The following is a 19,538-nucleotide window of genomic DNA, read 5'->3' as shown; positions in this document are numbered from 1 at the left end:
TGTTGACCAGGATGGTCTTGATCTCTTGACCTCGTGATCCACCCGCCTCGGCCTCCCAAAGTGCTAGGATTACAGGCTTGAGCCACCGCGCCTGGCCGCAGATACATAATTTAGAAATAAATAGTCCACAGAAAAAAAAATGAAGTACATAAATATATCACAAGAAATGTACAAGGTCTCACATCTATGTGCAAACCTGAAGCATAGGAAGCTACCTCCTTAGAGTAACTTTTGAGGCACTTTGAAGCCACTGTAGACTACCATTAGCCCTCTGGGTAGCAAAGAAGGGGCTGCGTGCAAGACAGAAGCCAAGGACAGCTCTGCCCAATGATGCTAAGAAGACTCAGACACACATTAACAACAAACTTTCAACCGCAAAATCCCAACCAAGATGGGAATGCTCCCTCTTCTTGCCTGCCTATACCCCTCAAGCTGCATTTTACCTATCTGCCTTCAAAAAGGCTGTTGAGGCCAGGTGCAGTGGCTCACGCCTGTAATCCCAGCACTTTGGGAGGTCGAGGAGGGCGAATCACCTGAGGTCGAGAGTTCCAGACCAGCCTGACCAACATGGCGAACCCCCAAATCCAGTCAAAAATTAGCTGGGCGTGATGGCGGGCACCTGTAATCCCAGCTACTTGGGAGGCTGAGACTGGAGCATGGCTTAAACCCAGTAGGCAGTGGTTGTAGTGAGCTGAGATCACGCCACTGCACTCCAGCCTGGGTGACAAGAGTAAAACTCCACCTCAAAAAAAAAAAAAAAAAAAAAAAAGGCTGTTGAGTTAAATTTCAGATCAATAAATTGTAGAGAGAAACATGCTATTGGAGGTTTTTATGCTGTGCACACATATAGGGATGGCGCTGCCCTGATTTTCACCTCCACAGGCCTTTCCTTTCAGGCCAATTCCCTTATAAGCCCCCTATGCTGCCTAACCAACAAGCAGACATGTAATTTTTCTCAGCAGAGCTCCAGAGTTTGGTCTACCTATTTTTAATGTTCCTGAGGATTAATTTCTGACAGCTCTTGAAATTCAGTGAGTCCCAGCTCTGAATTATGTTGAGGGCCGTGGGTGCAGAACACAAAGCTTCAGGAACCTACCTAGAGCTGAAAATGCTGCACTTGCTTTTTAGAATATAGCATATACGTGTTTCTTTCAGCAGTCACATGTCTTTTAATCTAATGAATGCAGAAAAGTGCTAGCTGGAAATAACTGAATCTGCAAAGCTGGCTAAGAGGATTCAAATCTGACAGAAACATTTCACCCTGACCCCAAGCCTGTCCTGAGACAGCTTTGCATTTTATTGAATTAATCATTAATGTTCCAGCACCTCTAGTTTTATTCCATCATTAGAATGACATTATTTGAAAGAAGTAAAGAAGCTGCTATCAGATTAAGTGGCCCGACAATCAATCGAAGTTGCTTAAAGGTAAAAAGATAGAAGAAATTCTTGTCCTTAGCTTGCCTAAAAGATTTCCATTTGCCCACATACATACTATATTTTCAGTACCCCCACGCCCATCGCTTCTTATATTCTCTACAGCCGGTTCTGTATTTTCATGGCAAATAAACTCATGGTTGTTCCACAAACTCAAATTTCCAGGAAAATCATATAAAATCATAATAGAAAAAGGAAAAATGTATACCTTTTGAAATCATTCTTCTTTGTATCTTCTAAAAAAGAGACATTCATTTATTCATTTATCCTCATGCTAAGAAATGCTGAGTATATGACTGCTGAGAAATTCTGAGAGAATGGTAAAATATATTATTTGCTAAGAACAGTGGCAAGGAAAATCTAGCATCCCTCCACCCCTCACCACCAAGTGGAAAACTACTTGGGGCATTCTAAAGTAGCAGAACAGTATATGTATACAATACACAGGTTAAAACAATTCTTTAAGCATGGGCTACGTGACCCTGCCCCCGTGGGTCCTGCCCTCATGGAGATTGCTTGCTGGTTTGTCCTTCGTCAGCGGTAAGTAGGCACCAGCTGCCTACCTAGTTTATCTTGGTTTTATGAGAAAGCACAGAACACCTGTTTGTAATAATAATCACCTGTTCAGAGAGACTAACTACGTGGGTCAGAATCTGCTCGAGGCTCTCGGCTTGGAAGGCTGTTGGCCCCTGGGAAGTCCCACTTTGCTATTCTATTCTGGTGTTTGCTTTTTAATGCCTTCAGCGCCGCCTGGGTGGGGGTCTCTACGGCTGAGCTGATCTCGGGATCCTCATATTGAAAGGGGGAGTAAGATATGTTCCCTTTTGCAAGGAGCTCATAATTTATGAAAGTGGTTTTAAAACTGTGGGTTAGTAATTAGTCATCTCTTTTGGATTTCAATAAGAACCAAAACTCTTACCAGGAAAATGAACACACCCATAAAACTTTGAATATAAATGTTTAGGGAGTTGATAACCACCTATGGCCCATCTATACAGCCCATGTTATGAACTGAATGTTTATGTCCCCCTAAATTTGTATTTTGAAGCTCTCATTTCCTTGGGAGATGAGGCCTTTGGGAGGCAATCTGGGTTAGATTAGATAATGAGGGTAGGCCCCTCATGATTAAATTAGTGGCCTTACATGAAAAGGAAGGAAGTGATGGTTTTGTTAGAAGCATGTAGCACTGTCTATACCTTCACTGGGAGAGGACAAATGAAAGATCTACACATGAGGCTTACTTGGACTCTGATCTATGTGCTGCTTTTTTGACTTTAATCTGGACCCCTTCCAGAATATCATTATGCTGTAATACCCCATAACCATGAGTTTAATAGACTTCAGTGAATTCTTCCAGTGAATTTCTCAAACCCGGGGCTTACCTTGGGGACCCCTAGACTTGCAATTGATATCAGAAAGGAGGGTGGTCTTGGAAACCCCTGAACAGTGTGTTTGGTGTCAGAAATGAGGCAGTCTTGGGGACTCCCTACCTCCGGACTTCTTAAACTTGCTTAAACTTAAGACTTTACAATGCTTATCAAAGAAACTGGTCACCTTTGGAGGATATTAGGAAAACAATTATCTTAAAAAACTGGTAAATAAAAATGCAGGCATTTGTTTTGCCTTGATTACATTAACTGTACATCTATTTGCCTTAATTAACTGTACACTAATGATCAAATTATAGATTAGGGGAGGTATACCTTCTTAAAAGTAATACAAGTAAAACAATAAAGCAGCAATGACCAAAATGTAATATTACCATTTTGAAACCCTTAATAAATTAACAGATTTAGGCCCTACATATCAACAGTGCCTGAAACCACAAAAAGAGAAAGGACCAGATAATATATTCTCCCTGATGAAAGAACACGACCACCACCTTGCCAAAGGAATCAAACCTGAGTCTGATCAAGTACCTGAATCCAGTTACCAATTTGCAGGAAATAATAAGGACAGAGATCATTGTTAAACTAAACAATGAATATTATACAGTCAACAAAATCCAGACTGGGAAACTCTATTGGTCAAAAAGCACCAGTTCCTCAACAGAAAAATTGTAAAGAAACCGAAAGGGATAGAAAAGGAATCTGTAGACTAAAAGAAGATGTATCAAATTATAAAATGGGCAAGATTCATGCTGGTATCTAAGGATGAACATTTAGGTGATAGAACTATAAATAAATGTGAGGAAGTAATTATTGTAAAAGTCAGGCTAGTGGATATTTAAGGCAGATGTGAGGGAGCTGTGACTGCAACAGTGGGGGCTGGAAATGTTCCATTTCTTGATTTGTATGGCCAAGTGGTAGCTACAAGAACATTCTCTTACGTAATTTATTAAGCTACAATTTGTTTTGTATGATTTTCTTCACCTTGTGAAGTTGACTTTTGGTTTCTTTTTTTGTTTTTTGAGACAGGGTCTCTCTCTGATTATTGGCTGGTCACAATCATAGCTCATTGCAGCCTCAAACTCCTGGATTCAAGCAATCCTCCCACTTCAGCCTCCTGAGTAGCTGGGACTACAGGCACATACCATCATGCCCGGCTAATTTAAAAAGTATTTTGTAGAGACGTAGCATCACTATGTAGCTCAGGCTGATCTCGAACTCCTGGCCTCAAGCAATGCTCCCACCTTGAACTCGAAACACTGGAATTACAGCCCTGTGCCACCACTGCCCAGCCTGAGGTTAATTTTTGAATTCAAGTGCAAGGCTTGCACTTACCCCCACTAAATTATATTCATCTCACATCTCTGAATTCTTAAGATGCCTTTGAACTCTCATGCTACCCAACATGGCTGTTATTCCTCTGGGCTCAATGCTATCCACAAAGTATCTTCACCAAAACAATGAATTAAAAAAAGAAGTTGACAACCTAAATTCTAGATCTTGATTTGGGTAGTGCTTGCACAGGTGTATATGTTCATCAAAACTCACCAAATTCTACATTTAGATTAGCTCGGTGCTTCCCTCACATTTGCTTGTTTGATTTGCTTTCCTTTCCTGACAGGAGTCATTCATTGTGACTCAATTTCAATCCTGCAAACAACAATCTGAAGATGAGGGAACAGCTTGTTGGAAGGAACTTAAGCCTCTGTGTGACCACTGTGGGTATAGTTGCTTACTGACTGGGAACGTTTACCTACAGATCTTAAGTGAGAGAGAAACGAACTTCTTTTATTTTTAGCCACAGTATTGTCAGGGGTATTTGGAACAGCAGCATAGTCTATTACTGTAGTAACTCAAATGCTTTCAGGTGTCAAGCAAGAAACGGAAATATAGAAAGAGGCTGGGCATGATGGCTCATGCCTGTAATCCCAGCACTTTGGGAGGCCGAGGCAAGCAGATCACTTGAGCTCAGGGGTTCTAGACCAGCCTGGCCAATGTGGTGAAACCCCCATCTCTACTAATACAAAAATAGCTGGGTGTGGTAGCACTTGCCTGTAATCCCAGCTACTTGGGAGGCTGAGGCCAGAGAATTGCTTGAACTCAGGAGGTGGAGGTTGCAGTGAGCCAAGATCATGCCACTGAACTCCAGCCTGGTGACAAAGCAAGACTATTTCAAAAAAAAGAGAAAGAAAGAAATATACAAAAAGGGCCAGGCATGGTGGCTCATGCCTGTAATTCCAAATCCCAGTATTTTGGGAGGCTGAGGTAGGTGGATCACTTGAGGTCAGGAGTTTGAGACCAGATTGGCCAACATGGTGAAATCCTGTCTCTATGGAGAATCGCTTGAACCCAGGTGGCAGAGTTTGAAGTGAGCCAAGATCATGCCACTACACTCCAGCCTGGGCGACAGAGTGAGACTTTGTCTCAAAATAAATAAACAGAGGCAGGAGTAAGACACTGAGAACCGTGATGAGTTAGTATACACTGTCCTAAGAGCACTCAAAAAAATTTGTAACTTTTTTAAAGCATTCTTTACTGAAAACAAAATGCAGGGTCAAATTCCACCTGATGCCTACAGTTTGCAAACCTAGGTTAATCAGGACAACTTGAGTAAGATTATTCTTGCAGCTACAAATTCATGTAATTGTCTTGTACACATTTCTTCTCTTTGTATAGAAGTACATCACAAGAAACCTAAGCAAATGACTTATTAAAGTTCATGTTTTGTTGATTAGGATATAAACTAAGCTGCTATCACATGGAGACTTAAATATGCAGTGGCTCAGATAAAATGCAGGCCTATTTCTCTTTAACATACAGCACGGAGGGAGATAGGTGACTTTTCTTCATGTGGCCAACCAGGAACTTAGGGACCCTCTAAGCTGTTGCTCTGCCATCCGCTGGGTATGGTTCTGACTACTTGGTTGATGTTCCCTTGCAGAACGTAGAACAAAGAAGGAGAAAGTGGAGGGGAGCAATCCAGGGACCGGACTGATGGCTCCTTCTTATACCCCATTGGCCAGAACCTAGTCATGTGGCCACACCCAGCCACAGTGGAGTGCAGAAAGTGGAGTCTATATAAGCCATCATGTCCCAACTAAAACTCAGTGGGTGCCTTTAATAAAAAGATTGGGAGAATGTTTATTGGGAAACAATTAGCAGTCTCTCCTACATAGTCACTAGTCTAATAAGTTTCTGGATGATCTGATAATAAACTCTTCAGTAATCTGCTTCACTTTTTACCAGGTCCAGGCTTTGAATAACCCATTCTAGACCCTCACTCAGAATGATTGTTAGGCTCATCAGTTGTAACTTTGCAGAAATGACCTCTTTTTGCTTTAGAAAACAGGTTCACTTTTATTTTTTTCCCCAACTCCCTAGAGCACTCACCCTCAGGATTATTCAGAGATCAATACCTTGGTAATTTCCTTCTCAACCACTTCTGGTGCCATGAAATATTCTTACCGGTCATGCAATAGAAAAATTAAAAAGTAAAGAACAGAAACTATTTCAACTAGTCTAGTGAATAGGCAAAAATAAAGAGTGTTAGGAAATGTAAAGGGGTAATATAAAAAAAAATTTTTTTTGAGAGTTTTTCTCTTATTGCCCAAGCTGGAGTGCAATGGCGTGATCTGGGCTCACTGCAACCTCTGCCTCCCTAGTTCAAGCGTTTCTCCTGCCTCAGCCTTCTAAGTACCTGGTATTACAGGCATTTGTCACCACACCCAGCAATTTTTGTATTTTTAGTTAAAATGGGGCTTCACCACGTTGGCTAGGCTGGTGTTGAACTTCTGAGCTCAAGTGATCCATCCACCTCAGCCACCCAAAATGCTGGGATCACAGATGTGAGCCAATACACCCAGCCAAAATTCATTTTTGAGAGAAGTTCAGCTGCATCAAGAAAAGGCTTCAAGTCATTTATTAAATGATGGATAATGATTTTATGTCAATCTTTATACACATGCATCCATAGGGTTTTGTTTTATTTTACCATCACTTAAGCCAACTAGAATTGTGAACATCAGCTTCTCTGAATAATCACTGGGAAATCTTCCAAAAAGAAGGCAAAGGCTATAATCCTAGTCTAAATTTTTGGTTGTCCTCACAATTAAGTGTCAAAACAATCGCTTCCTTTGGCATAACTATTCTTTTTTCTACTGAAGAGCCTTTTTAGTGGTTGATTCTGAATAATTATATATCGTGCTTGACTTTCCTTGCATATAATATGAAATTTTTTTCTTACTCTCTATGGTAACTGCTAAAATATTTCAAGCTTATTTCTTTTCTCTCTTAAGTACATATCTAGTTTTCTTGGGGCAGGAGGAATCCGGAAATATAAAAGGCAGTGTTAGTACAGAAAGTTTAGGTTAAAATAAACATATACAGTCATCCTTCAGGGGAAAGTCAGCCCTTAGTATATGTAGATTTAGCATCCCATGAATTCTGTATTTTTCATCGTTTGGTTGAAAAAATCTTTGTATATGTGAACAACTGCAGTTCAAACCCACCTTGTTCAAGGGTCAATACAGTTGTATTTCAAGCTTCATCTCTCAAAATCCTCTCCACACTTCATCCACATTGAGTCTGCTTGCTTTTTCCTGAAACATATATACATTGTTACACTCTGTGACTTTCCTGGTACCCTTTATTCAACAGGGAATGTCTGTCTTCCCCTTTCATTCTGACTATTGATCCTCGTTCATCCTTTATTTTCAGCTCCAAATCCACCTCCAACATGTTTTCCCTGATCATCCACAATGTAATCAAGTGTTTGATTCTATTTTTCAGCTAGCAAATAGCTGCCCATTCTCTTTTCAAAGAGAGTGTGTGCAAGTGAAATTTTTTTATTTTTAAAAAACTTCATAGTTTTTACCTTTACACTATACCCAAGATGATTCTTTTTCAACAGGCTATCACTTCTGTGGTCGCTATCTGCTGTTATGTTTCCTTTCCTGAAATGGAACCACATTTAACCATAATGTAAATCAACTGTGCTAGAACACCAAGAAACCCCCGGCTAGCTGACTGAAAATACCGGGGGCTAGCAGATAGCTCAGCAGGAAAGTATTTCGGTTCCTCTCCAGTCCTATCCTTGACTGGCTTTTCACCCACAGAAGCAGGTCCCATAAGCATCCTAAGGGATCTTAGATCACTATCTCTGTGACTCTCTGCCTAGCCACCTCGGAAAGGAAGAAGCCTACTAAAGAAGTCTGCAAAGCCATGGCTAGGGGGTAGAGTTGACAGATGACAACCAGCTGAGCTGACCTAGCAACACACTTTCTGCATCTCCAGGACTGTTTCCCACATGCTATCATGTGTGACCAAATTAGGTCTGTGCTTTTGCTCAAATTATTTGCTTCTGAATGTATTTAGAAAACCATAATGTTCATTTGCTTTTGCTTCTATCAGTAAAGAATACTTACTCATTTAGAGCTCTATCTGGCTGGTGCTGATCAAATTTGAAAACATTCACAAAATAACTTGTTTATTTTCATTTTTGTATTTCTTCCAACCCATAATAACTCCTTGGGGAGGGACAACATCTGCTCCTGTGAGATGAATAGCTACAGCCTTCTGGATGGTTTCTCCAGGCTTCAGACTGCAGGGAGATCAGCACTCCCCGGTTCTTTTGGATTCCCTAGATTTCTGCACAGAAGTTTATGGAAAACCGAATTGTAAGGCCAAGGTGCTAATCAGATATCAGCAACCTGTGAAAGAAAAAAAATGAGCCTAAGACAAGATACTTTGAAAAAGAAAAACAAGGACGATTTATAAGAGTTCAAAGACCTTTAAAATCAATAGTAAATTACCTCCTCAGGGATTAAAAATTCTATAATGAATATTAAATTTCTTCTGCTCCCAAGTATTTGCTGTCTTTACTGTTAAAATATTAATATTGCATTTTCCTAGAATAAGACTAACTTTTAAATTCCAGGCATTTAGATTTAGAATTCAATACACAGATTATTAAAGTGTGGGAAGTGTTAATATAATTATCTAATGTTCTTATAACTATGTCCCAAAGCCCTAGAGCACGTATGCTGTATGAGCTAATTAATATCGAGATTTCATAATGTATGTCAGCACCATAGACAATTAGAATTGAATAAAAAGATTCCCTTTCTGATGCAAAAATGACACTGGACATTTAAACATTCATTGAGGGCCTACTGAGAGTGAAAAGAGGGTGGGGAGGGGGGCTGAGGATAGGGATGAGAATGCAATTGAAGGGAGAGGAAGAAAGGAAATGAACAAAACACGGAATAGGTTGAGTACTCCTTATCTGAAATGCTTGGGACAGAAAGTGTTTAGGATTTTGGATTTCTTCAGATTTCAGAATATTTGCATATACACAATGAGATATCTTGGGGATGGGACCCAAATATGAACACAAACTTTGTTTCACATTACATGGCCTGAAAGTAATTTTGTACATTTTGTTTATTTATTTATTTTTTTGAGACTGAGTTTCGCTCTGTCGCCCAGGCTGGAGTGCACTGGCACAGTCTCGGCTCACTACAACCTCCACCTTCACCAGGCGGATCACTTGAGGCCAGAAGTTCAAGACCAGCCTGGCCAATATGGTGAAACCTCGTCTCTACTAAAAGCACAAAAATGAGCTGGGTGTGGTGGCATGCACCTGCAGTCCCAGCTACTGAGGAGGCTGACGCATGAGAGTAACTTGAACCTGGGAGGCAGAGGTTGCAGTGAGCCAAGATTGCACCACTGCACTCCAGCCTGTTAACAGAGTGAGACTCTGTCTCTCACAAAAATAATAATAACAGATAACAGCAGGCTTTTAGTCTCCACCTATGATGGTGTATTTTGATATAAAGGTCACTGAGTATTATATTTTACTTTTTTAGATGAGAAGAAACAACAGAAGTAGTTGAGGGACAAGGAAATGGGTCCTTCAGAAATGAGGAGGTATTCTGCTGGGTGGTTTTTTAAAATGTTTCCTCGGGAGTTATCTACCTCACTAGCATTGGTTTTTGTCCTGGAAGTCTCTGATTTTATAACTAGCATGATTTCTTGCTTTGTGTCATTATTATCACAATCACTTTGCTTCAGAATCATTTCCATTATTTCACCATTATTCAGTGAATGAACCACTGGAGCCTCATTATCAATGTTAAAAACTTCTTTTATATCCACTTCTTGCAGCTTACGGATCAATTCTGAAGGTATATTTCTTGCATATGTGAGAAGGTCAGTATGCACTTTGACACTTGACATACAGAATTCTTCAAAGTCACCACCTTGTTCATCATCCTCACTGAACATAGTCACAGGCCAGAAGTTGTGCCAGACATGCACAACTATATCTTTAGTCACTGTATTCCAAGTGTTGGAAAAAGCATATACAGCATCCTTCATGCCAAACTCCTTCTAAAAACCTTCTACACTCACACCTCTGTTCACTGCTGCTAGTATGCTTTTCAAGGAAGTTTTTTTTTGGCCGGGCACAGTGGTTCACACCTGTAATCCCAGCACTTTGAGAGGCTGAGGTGGGCGGACCACCTGAGGTCAGGAGTTCAAGACCAGCCTGGCCAACATGCTGAAACCCCGTCTCTACTAAAAATAAAAAAACTAGCCAGGTGTGGTGGTGTGCACCTGCAGTCCAAGCTACTTGGAAGGCTGAGGCAGGAGAATTGCTTGAACCGGGGAGGCGGCTACAGTGAGCCGAGATCACACCACTGTACTCCAGCCTGGGTGACAGAGTGAGACTTCATCTCAAAAAAAAAAAAGAAAAGAAAAAAGTTTTCTTATAATTACTCTTCATTTGGTATTTGGTCACATAGCTGAATTAGTGAAGTCACATTTTTGAGGAAAGTATATGGCATCAATGATATTTTTTATGAGAATTTTAGCAGGAGAATAAGCAGAACAGGGGAATAACAAACAGTATCTTGCAGTAGTCATTCAGTCCAGCTGAATCAGCACTAACCAACCACTGGTACAAACTGTGATACTAGTCAGAAAAGACATCCCTGGTGATCCATGCCTTTTTGTTAGCATCAGAATGGAGTAGTAAGAAATTAATTTCTTGAAAACGGCCAAGAACGCAAGCTTTTGCCATCACAGCAAGTTTACCCTTATGTGTGCTGGCTGCATTAGCACATCCCTGCACGGTTATTCTGTCCTCGGCATCCTTAATTCCCGTAGGGGCTGTCTCATCGGCTGTAGTCAGTGTCTTTCTGGGGCAACAATACTAAAACAGTGATGTTTCATCAGCATTATAGACTTGTTCTGACGTCAGATTTTAATCAACCATGACCTTGGCAAACTCATCAATGAATTTCTCTGCTGCGGAGAATCGCTTGAACCTGGGAGGTGGAGGTTTCAGTGAGCTGAGATTGCACTCCAGCCTGGGTGACAAGAGCAAGACCCCATCTCAAAAAAAAAAAAAAAAAAAAAAAAAAAAAAAAAAAAAATTCTCTGCTGCCTCATGAGCAGCAGATGCTTTCTTATGACTAAATCTTTAACAATTTAATGCTGTGTTTTTTCTTAAATTTCTTCAGACTGTTGAATATCACAGTTCCCTTCAGTTTTTAGTTCATCATGAATTGATCTTTTCTCATTTTCCTATTTTTCATTAACTTTTATTCAACACTTTCAGCATGGAACCTCGACAGTGTATCCTTCTGATTCTTCAGGTCATATATGATCGTCCCTACCCCATTCTCTTCCGTAAGATGCTTCACACACCTTGTCCAGTTTCTCCAACAGCTAAAATTTCTTTGCTATAGATTAACATAAATGCTTCCTCTATTTCTTGTCATTGTTACCCATGGGGTACCTCCAGACCTTTTTGACATTTTAAATAATAATTTTATACCATGGAGCAGAAAACAAGCAAACAAACAAAAAAAACACAGTGCATACTGCATGTAGATCTTGACCCAATGTGGGGCATCGTGGGGAACCTACCATTAGAGTCCAGCCTGCACATGTGCCATTTTATTATCCTATGTGGGCATGCCTGCATGGGGAAATCTGAGTGCACATGAAACAAAAATCACAGCAGAAGGGGGCTACACGGGTCTTTTTTTGTTTCCCTTGGGGACGCTAAGTAAACTGTGTTGTACACTTGCGTCTTGACTGTGACTCATCACATAAGGTCAGGAATGGAATCTTCCACTTGTGTCATCAGGTCAGTGTTCAAAAAAAATCCAGATTTTGGAGCATCTCAGATTTTGGATTTTTGGATTAGGAATGCTCAATCTGTACCTGCATTCAAAAGGTGTTCGTAATCCCATAAGGGATGGACAAGTGAATAGATGTAAAGGAAGGTGTCTTCAGTATGCTGACATTTGTACACTGACGAGAAATAGGCAGCGTCCTGTTTTTAAATTGTAGAGTCACTTTTTATAAAACCTGGAATCCAGGGCTTTGCTGAACAGATTCAATTGAAGAGCTAAGATTAGTAGCTAAGGTTTTTTTTCCTAGGGCTTGTAATATTTCTAGCTCCCAATCAAAACACAGAAAAACTCCAAGTGAAAAAACAGGTTTCACTTGCTACTGCTTAGAGAGCATTTTTAGCTTAAGAGTTCTTTGCACTTATAAGGAATCTTTATAACTTGAAAGGCTGACAATATTGAGAATATAAGATCCAAGGTCAGGAGATGGAGTTTCATCCCACCTCTGTCACTTAGAAGACATAACATCTTGAGCGCATCCCCTTCACCTCTCTGAGCTTCAAAGGAGGCAATCCACAAAAACTGTTTATACATACTACAAAGGTAGAAACAAAAGTCGGTTGGCGTTACCATTGTTTGCTCATATGATGATGATTGAGACCATTCACCAAAATCACACGCTACACCAGGGATAGGAATGACCAAGAAGGAATAGAAAATTTACTTCCTAATTAGCCTGCACAACTTTAGCTGAGCTCTAGTCCACACTACTACGCTGTCCTGTGAGTAACTGTCCAGCTTCACTTCCTGTCACACCTCTCACACTTAGCCACGTTGGCCACTGCTGAAACATTACACATTCTTCATCCCCTTTATGACTGTACCAAGGTCCCTCCTTAGGTCTTAGCACCCTAAACCTGTACTTGTTTACCTCCCTAGAGTGACATATTATAAACTGTCCCCTCAGTAGACTGGGAACTCCTTGATGACAGAGATCATGTGTTATTTCTCTTTGTAGCCATGTCAGAGTAACTTGATAAAGAAGGATGTGAATGGTTGGATGAATGGATGGATGCTAGTACATAAGTCATAACTTCTGCTCACAAAGAATTGTGACATACTCCAAATATTTGCTTATGTGGGTTTCCCCACAGCATTATCACTCCGGAAACTTTTTTTTTTTTTTTTTTAAACAGTGTCTCGCTCTGTCACCCAGGCTACAATGCAGTGGTACCATCATGGCTCACTGTAGCCTCAACTTTCTAGGTTCAAGCATTAATATATTTTTATTTATTTTATTTTATTTTATTTCCGTGACTGAGTCTTGCTCTGTTGCTCAGGCTGGAGTGCAGTGGCATGATCTCGGCTCACTGCAACCTCCGCCTCCGGGTTCAAGCAATTCTCCTGCCTCAGCCTCCTGAGTAGCTGGAATTGGCATGCACCACCATGCCTGGCTAATGTTTCTATTTTTAGTAGAGACGGGGTTTCAGCATGTTGGCCAGGCTGGTCTCAAACTCCTGACTTTATGATCCACCCACCTCGGCTGCCTAAAGTGTTAGGATTACAGGCATGAGCCACCTCGCCCTGCCCAAAACATTTTTAAATATCAGAATTATTGAGATACTATTCACATTCCATAAAGTTCAGCAGTTTAAAAGGTACAATTCGGTGGTTTTTTAGAATATTCAGAGTTGTGCATCCATCACCACTATCAAACTGCAGAACATTCTCAACACCCTAAGAGAGCCCTACCCATTAGCAATCACTTACCCAGTCCTCCCACCCCCAGAAACCACGAATCTACTTTCTGTCTCTATGGATTATTAATTGATTCCTTGTTTTACAGTATACAAAGCATTGCATATGAGAATGCAACTCTTCTCTGGACGGAAAAGAAATAAAAGCTGAGGCAGCTTTGATTTAACATCGAAACACACAGTCAACCTGCAACCAGCTCTATGACCTTGGACAAGTTGTTTAACTGGATTTAGTTTCTTTGTAAGATGAAGAAGTCTAGAGGTGCGTAAGGACACCTGCAGGTTAAAAACAAACAACAAGCAAAACCAAAGAAGCCTTGGTGATAATTCCAACGCTCCACCCTAGACAGCCTTTCCTGGGCTTCCGTAAGAAACGAGTTTATTATACCAATAAGATTTCACACCACTGCTGCCACGGCGACTGCCCTCCCCGTGCAGAACTCTAGAGATGTTTTCTCTTTTCCTTTTCTTTCTGGCCGTCTATTTGTTTCTGGGCTAGCAAGGACAGGGACAACTGCAGCGCCCAGGAGCGGAGGCCGAGCGCGCCGGTGCCCGCAGGAAGCCTCGCCCAGCGCTGGCCGCACCCTCCCGCGGCGCCCCAGGAGAGTCCACCCGCCTCGGGGCCGCCAGCCGCGCGCGCCCCCGGCGTGGGCGGAGCGCGGCAAGCAGGGGCGGGGCTAGCGACTCCCGCAGCCAATCGGGGCGGCGGCGCGTCCTGGGGGTCCGCGGCTCGCCGGGCGCGCACGGGGCGGGGCTCCGCTTGACCGTGGCGGTGGCCGGGCAGCCTATCCCGGGCGCGGCGAGCGCAGGGAGCGCAAGCGGCGGCAGCTCTCGGTTCCCGCGGCTCCAGCGCTCGGCGCGGCGAAGTAGCTTCGGGCGGTGGCAACCACGGCGACGGCGCCCGGGCGATGCTACGGCTCTCGTCGAGCGCCGGTGTCCTAGCCTCTTCCTCAGGTACCCAGCCCGGATCGCCCCTCGCCCCGGGGAACCGCAGCGCCCGGGAGGCGGCTTTGTGAGGCTGTGGGCTCCGCCGCTCGGGCGGTGGGCCGGGGAGCGGGTGGGTGGGGCCGGGCGGGGCTGTGCGGCCGGGGCCGCCTTTCCTCGGAGGAAGAGGGTGGGGGCTGAGGGAAGCGGGCGGGGGTGGGAGCGCTGTCTCAGGGCCAGAGCTGATGGCATCCCCGGGCTCTGTCCTCTTGTCTCCGTGTGGGTTCGAAGAGGTTTTGTTCCAGGAGAAAGTTTGATGCCCAGACTTGAGGAGCCAGACTTGGGGGGTCCCTGAGGTCCCCGCCTTTAAAGAGGCAGCTCACCCTGCCGTGTGAGCGCGTGCCCTGCGTGTAGGCTCGTGGGAACCCGTACCCGAGCAGCATTCCTGACACGGGACCTTCCTTGAGAAAATTCCTCTGTGGGAATCCCCCTGGGGAGGGGGCTTTGTGGAGACGGCTCCCAGAGCCGGCGTAGTGTGAAAACAGTGCGGCAGGTAGTCAGTGGCCCCATGTTATCTCTGCGTAGAGTGGACTCGACCGAGGTCTATGCTCTAAGAGCTTTAAACATTTAAATCTACCTTGCCGTCTAATCAAAGATCCTCAAACACTGGTGTGTCCAAGGTGTCGTTAATTACTCTGTCGATTCTTTAGCTTTTTCCTATTCTCGATGCTTTCAGTCGACTTTTGCAGTTTTGGAAAGGGTTCTATGGAGCTTACCGAAGTGGTTCGAAGTTATGGCTCACCTCTCAGGGTGATAGCCCAATGCAAAGAATACAGAACACATGTCTGCCCCCTCGAAGATGGGAGAAAGTTTCAGCCTTCAAAGCAAGATAGATTAGGTGGGGGTTATTTGCTTTACAAAACTTCCTCCAAAGCAGAGAACTGGTGCTTAGAGTTTTACACAAGATTGAGGAACACGTCGATCATAAAGCGACTCAGGGTAGAGGTAGTAACATGAAATATCGCATACTCTTGCCATTAAGCAAATCTCAACAAATGTATGGTAAATTCTATTTCATTCTCACTGATCACATATGTATTCTCATATTTACATTTTTCTTTATTATCAAGATGTATTCCTACCGTAAGACAACTTCATAATTCCCTTGAAACACCCTAGCCAAGGCCATTTTGTGGTCTATATGATTTACTCCCATGCTAAAAATCATATCTGTAAAAACATTTACATTTAAGGGAATTTCCTTAGAGGTGACACAGTAGTATCCCCATATTGAGCACATTCTATTCGCCAGACACATTACTAGGTGTGGACATATATTTTAATTCTCACAATCACTCTAAGGAGGTACTATTATTAGTTTCCCCATTTTTTGAATTTAAAGAGTTCAGGTAATTTTACCAAGATTATTGGGCAAGTAAGTGATAGAGGCAGGGTTTGAACTTGGATCTGTTTGACTTCCTGTCCATGCTCTATGCTGTCTCCCAGTTCTTGAGAGTTGCCCACATTGAAACGCAGTGGCCTCATATGCTAGCTCTACTGGCCTGGTACATCAGACCCCTTTCCAGAGTGTTTTTTCCCTCTGGGAACCCCCACCCCCGACTGGGTGCACGTGTACTGAAGGGCCACATTGGTACTCCCCAGACTCTCCCCACCCCATCTCCAGCATATAAATCAGATGGAAATACCGAGTCATGTAAACCCACCTCATTCATTCAGATAAGATGGCCCCAGAAGACAGGTAACCAAGTGTTTCCCTCACTGGCACGTAAGGAGCAGTCTCTACTCTCAATCATCCAAGTCTATTTTAGCTCTGCACATGGAACTACACCCCATCAGTTGGCAACAACACATCCCCTGCAGCATTCACACTGGCACACTTGTTCTCCTGTACCAACTGTCAGAGAATTTCCGACCCGGGCCAGTCTACCTAAAAGGAAAGACTGAAATGAAGTCACTGGGGAAAGTGGTATTAGTTCAGGGAATCCCTGAATTCTCAGTGCAGACCAGAAAGGAGATTAACACAGGGCCCTAGAAACAGAAAGCAGGCCTTCTGCATAGTGGGAAATACCACATATATGGTGCATTCTATTTTTAACACTATTGAAATATGTGTTCGCCATATAAAGCTCTACCTGTTGTCTTTGTGGTGGATATAGCCACATGCTTATTCCTGATTTGATACTCACTTCTACATTAAAGCAGTTGTTGTTTGGCTGAATAGTATCAAAAGCTGATGGCACAGTTGTGACACAGTAAGTTTTGAAGCTGTGCCTAAAAATTATTTCTATTATAATCTATATCCATTGTTTTATCATTTCTCTTCCCCAGAGGGGTGTGTGTATACGTGTGTGTGTTCTCTTTTTGGTATGGTTTTTAACTGTCTCTGGTTCCAAAATAATTTGCTGTAGTAAGTTTTTTAAAAAAAGTTCGTTTTTGAGCTGTGACCATATGCTGCCTGGAAACATATCCTTATAGTTGGCATTTTATTCATGTTGCTCTTGTACTAAGAATCTCAAAGTCCCATATGCATGCTTTGAGATTTCAGATGGACTGTCCTCTCTAAGTATTTCACTCCATTCTTGGTAGCAGTGGTGAGGTTTGAGTTTAGAATACAGATCCAGCACCTCCCTTCTGATATCTCTAAACTGGCAAAAATCAAAGCAGCACCCACTAAAGTTGGGAAAGTAAAACAGGCTTTCTTATCATAGCACTCTTACATCAGAATGGTAGACGTATGCAAAACATTGTTAGAAATAAGAGTGAATAGCTTTTTTTAAGTGACTAGTAATCTGCAAAACTATACCAAATTATTGAAATTGTAGTTTGTCTAAAGTTATGCATTTGCAATACCCTATTAACTTAAAACTGTCCAGAATCAACAAACTTCCACTCTATATTCTGTTCTTTTTCTAAAAGTTCTTATTAACTGGCAATCCATCTTTATTTCTATATTTCATCAAGTCAAAAATGCCATCAGTTGTAAGATAATAACATTATTTTTCTGCTGTACACAAAGAGAAAATACTGCCAATTTTATTATGACATTCCACTTTAAGGAAATTCTTCTATGGTAATGCATGAATAGGCCACACTAGTCTCTCAGCGCTTTCAAGTTTTCTTCATCTCTTCCTTGGGTTTGGTACTTTTTCCTGCCAGTGTTAATTGGTAGCATTGTCTGGGGTATGATGGACAACCCACTTGCATGAATCTCAGTAACAAACTATAACTAACATAGCTTCATTAACTCCTGTGTTTCTTTATTCAGTCTGGGAAAGCATTTGGATCTTGCTTTGTAAAATGATATAGAAATGCCAAACAACGATGAATGTTTCCTTTAGTAATAGAACGTTTATGTCACACTGCTGTTTCGGTGCCTTCATGCATACACAGTAATGTCTCCTTGCAGTGCCAAATGATAGTGTAATCTTTTTGAAAACATTTCATTGGCAATTAAACAGAACACGTGCAGTGCCAACAATGCCCATAACTCAGTAGAAGTGAAAACAAAATGAATAGCTGTGACCAAGTTTATGCACGTGCAGGGACATGACAGTTGTGCTGTGAGTACTGCAGAGTTGTCAGTAATTTTAATATGCCATAAATATTAAGACATATCTTGATTTCAGGGATGTTAAAATGTGAAAAAGGAATCTTATCAATGAAATATGCTAATCTCTGTTCACTTATTTCCATGATCCCTAACCTGATTACGTTTTTTATGTATTCATTCATCCATTAATTCCTCCAGTCATTCATGGTATTAGACTTCAAGCTACAGGAGGGCAAGGACTTTTTCTGTCTTTTGTTCTCTACTATATACCAATTACATAAGACAGTTTGTTATACATAGTAAACCTGCTCAATAAAATATCTGTAGAATGAGTGAGTAAATATCCTCCATGGAAGCTGTGGAGACACATTGAGTAGCTCACTACCCTCCTGTTGGTTAGAATACGTATTCTTAAAATTATAACATTGACAGAAATGCCAAATGTGAAAAAGAGGAGCAGGCCAGCCTGCAGTCCTTGATTTAATTTATAGGGTCTTATTTCAAATATGCCATTGCAAAGCTAGTTTAGGATAGAAAAAAAAATTCCATATATATTTTATTCATCTTGATCACTGAAGGAATATATAACAACTTACATTTTGGTTCTCTTGTATGACCTACAGTCATTAATTTCTTGAACTCTATACTTAGTCCAATTTTACATACTTGTCCTATTGTACATTTAATGTCTACCAGAATTAACAGGGAAATGTCTATACCTTCAGTAGGCCTCTCTGAAGCAAAACTCAGTGCTTGTGACCTTGCCTGGAAATATATCGCTAAGAATATATATATATCTACTTAGGTACATTGCCCTAAAGTCCATTTTTTAACTACCCCCCCTGCCACACACAAAATGGCCATCTTTGCATTCTGACATGTTAGAAAGAAAAATTTTAAAAAGGAAAAAAACCTTGCTGGGCAACACAGATCTCCATCTGCCAGTGTCTCTGCTTCCCCACTGCTGCCGCCTGCCCAAGCAGAGTGCACTTTTAGACCAAGGACAGGAAGCTAGATGAAGATGCCAGCAGAAGGAATGGCACAGAAACTAGCTTAGCAACCTCTCTGAAGCAGTCTCAGGATCTAAAGCCCATTAGCATCGCCCAAATAACCCCACACTCAGTGTAACAGCTGGACTTGAAAAATCACACCCAGCTTCCGGTTGAGTGAAATGTGGAGTCTCTGAACACGTATCTAACAGATTGAGGTAACTAGTGGGTTTCCAGCCTGCTAGCTCAGGGGGAGCAGATGATGTGGGCAGAGTGTCATTACTGCCTGTCCCCAAGTACAGTGAAGCAACGTGGCATGGTGGTGGGTACTGTGA

General features: G+C 42.0%; 1 protein-coding gene across 1 annotated transcript in view; it reads left to right on the top strand.

The window, feature by feature from the left end:
• The first annotated feature begins 14,474 nt into the window (after positions 1–14,474).
• The window catches only part of FRY (FRY microtubule binding protein), a 450,912-nt gene continuing 445,848 nt past the window's right edge, over positions 14,475–19,538 (top strand). The window contains exon 1 of the mRNA XM_074387881.1: positions 14,475–14,673. The gene's annotated coding sequence lies outside the window, so the exon portion shown is untranslated. The remainder of the gene's footprint in view (positions 14,674–19,538) is intronic.

This window comes from Saimiri boliviensis, chromosome 16, assembly GCF_048565385.1.
Source record: "Saimiri boliviensis isolate mSaiBol1 chromosome 16, mSaiBol1.pri, whole genome shotgun sequence".
NCBI classification, from domain to species: domain Eukaryota; kingdom Metazoa; phylum Chordata; class Mammalia; order Primates; family Cebidae; genus Saimiri; species Saimiri boliviensis.
Note: the sequence above shows the minus strand (reverse complement) of the source record. Positions and strands in the feature narration are given on the sequence as shown.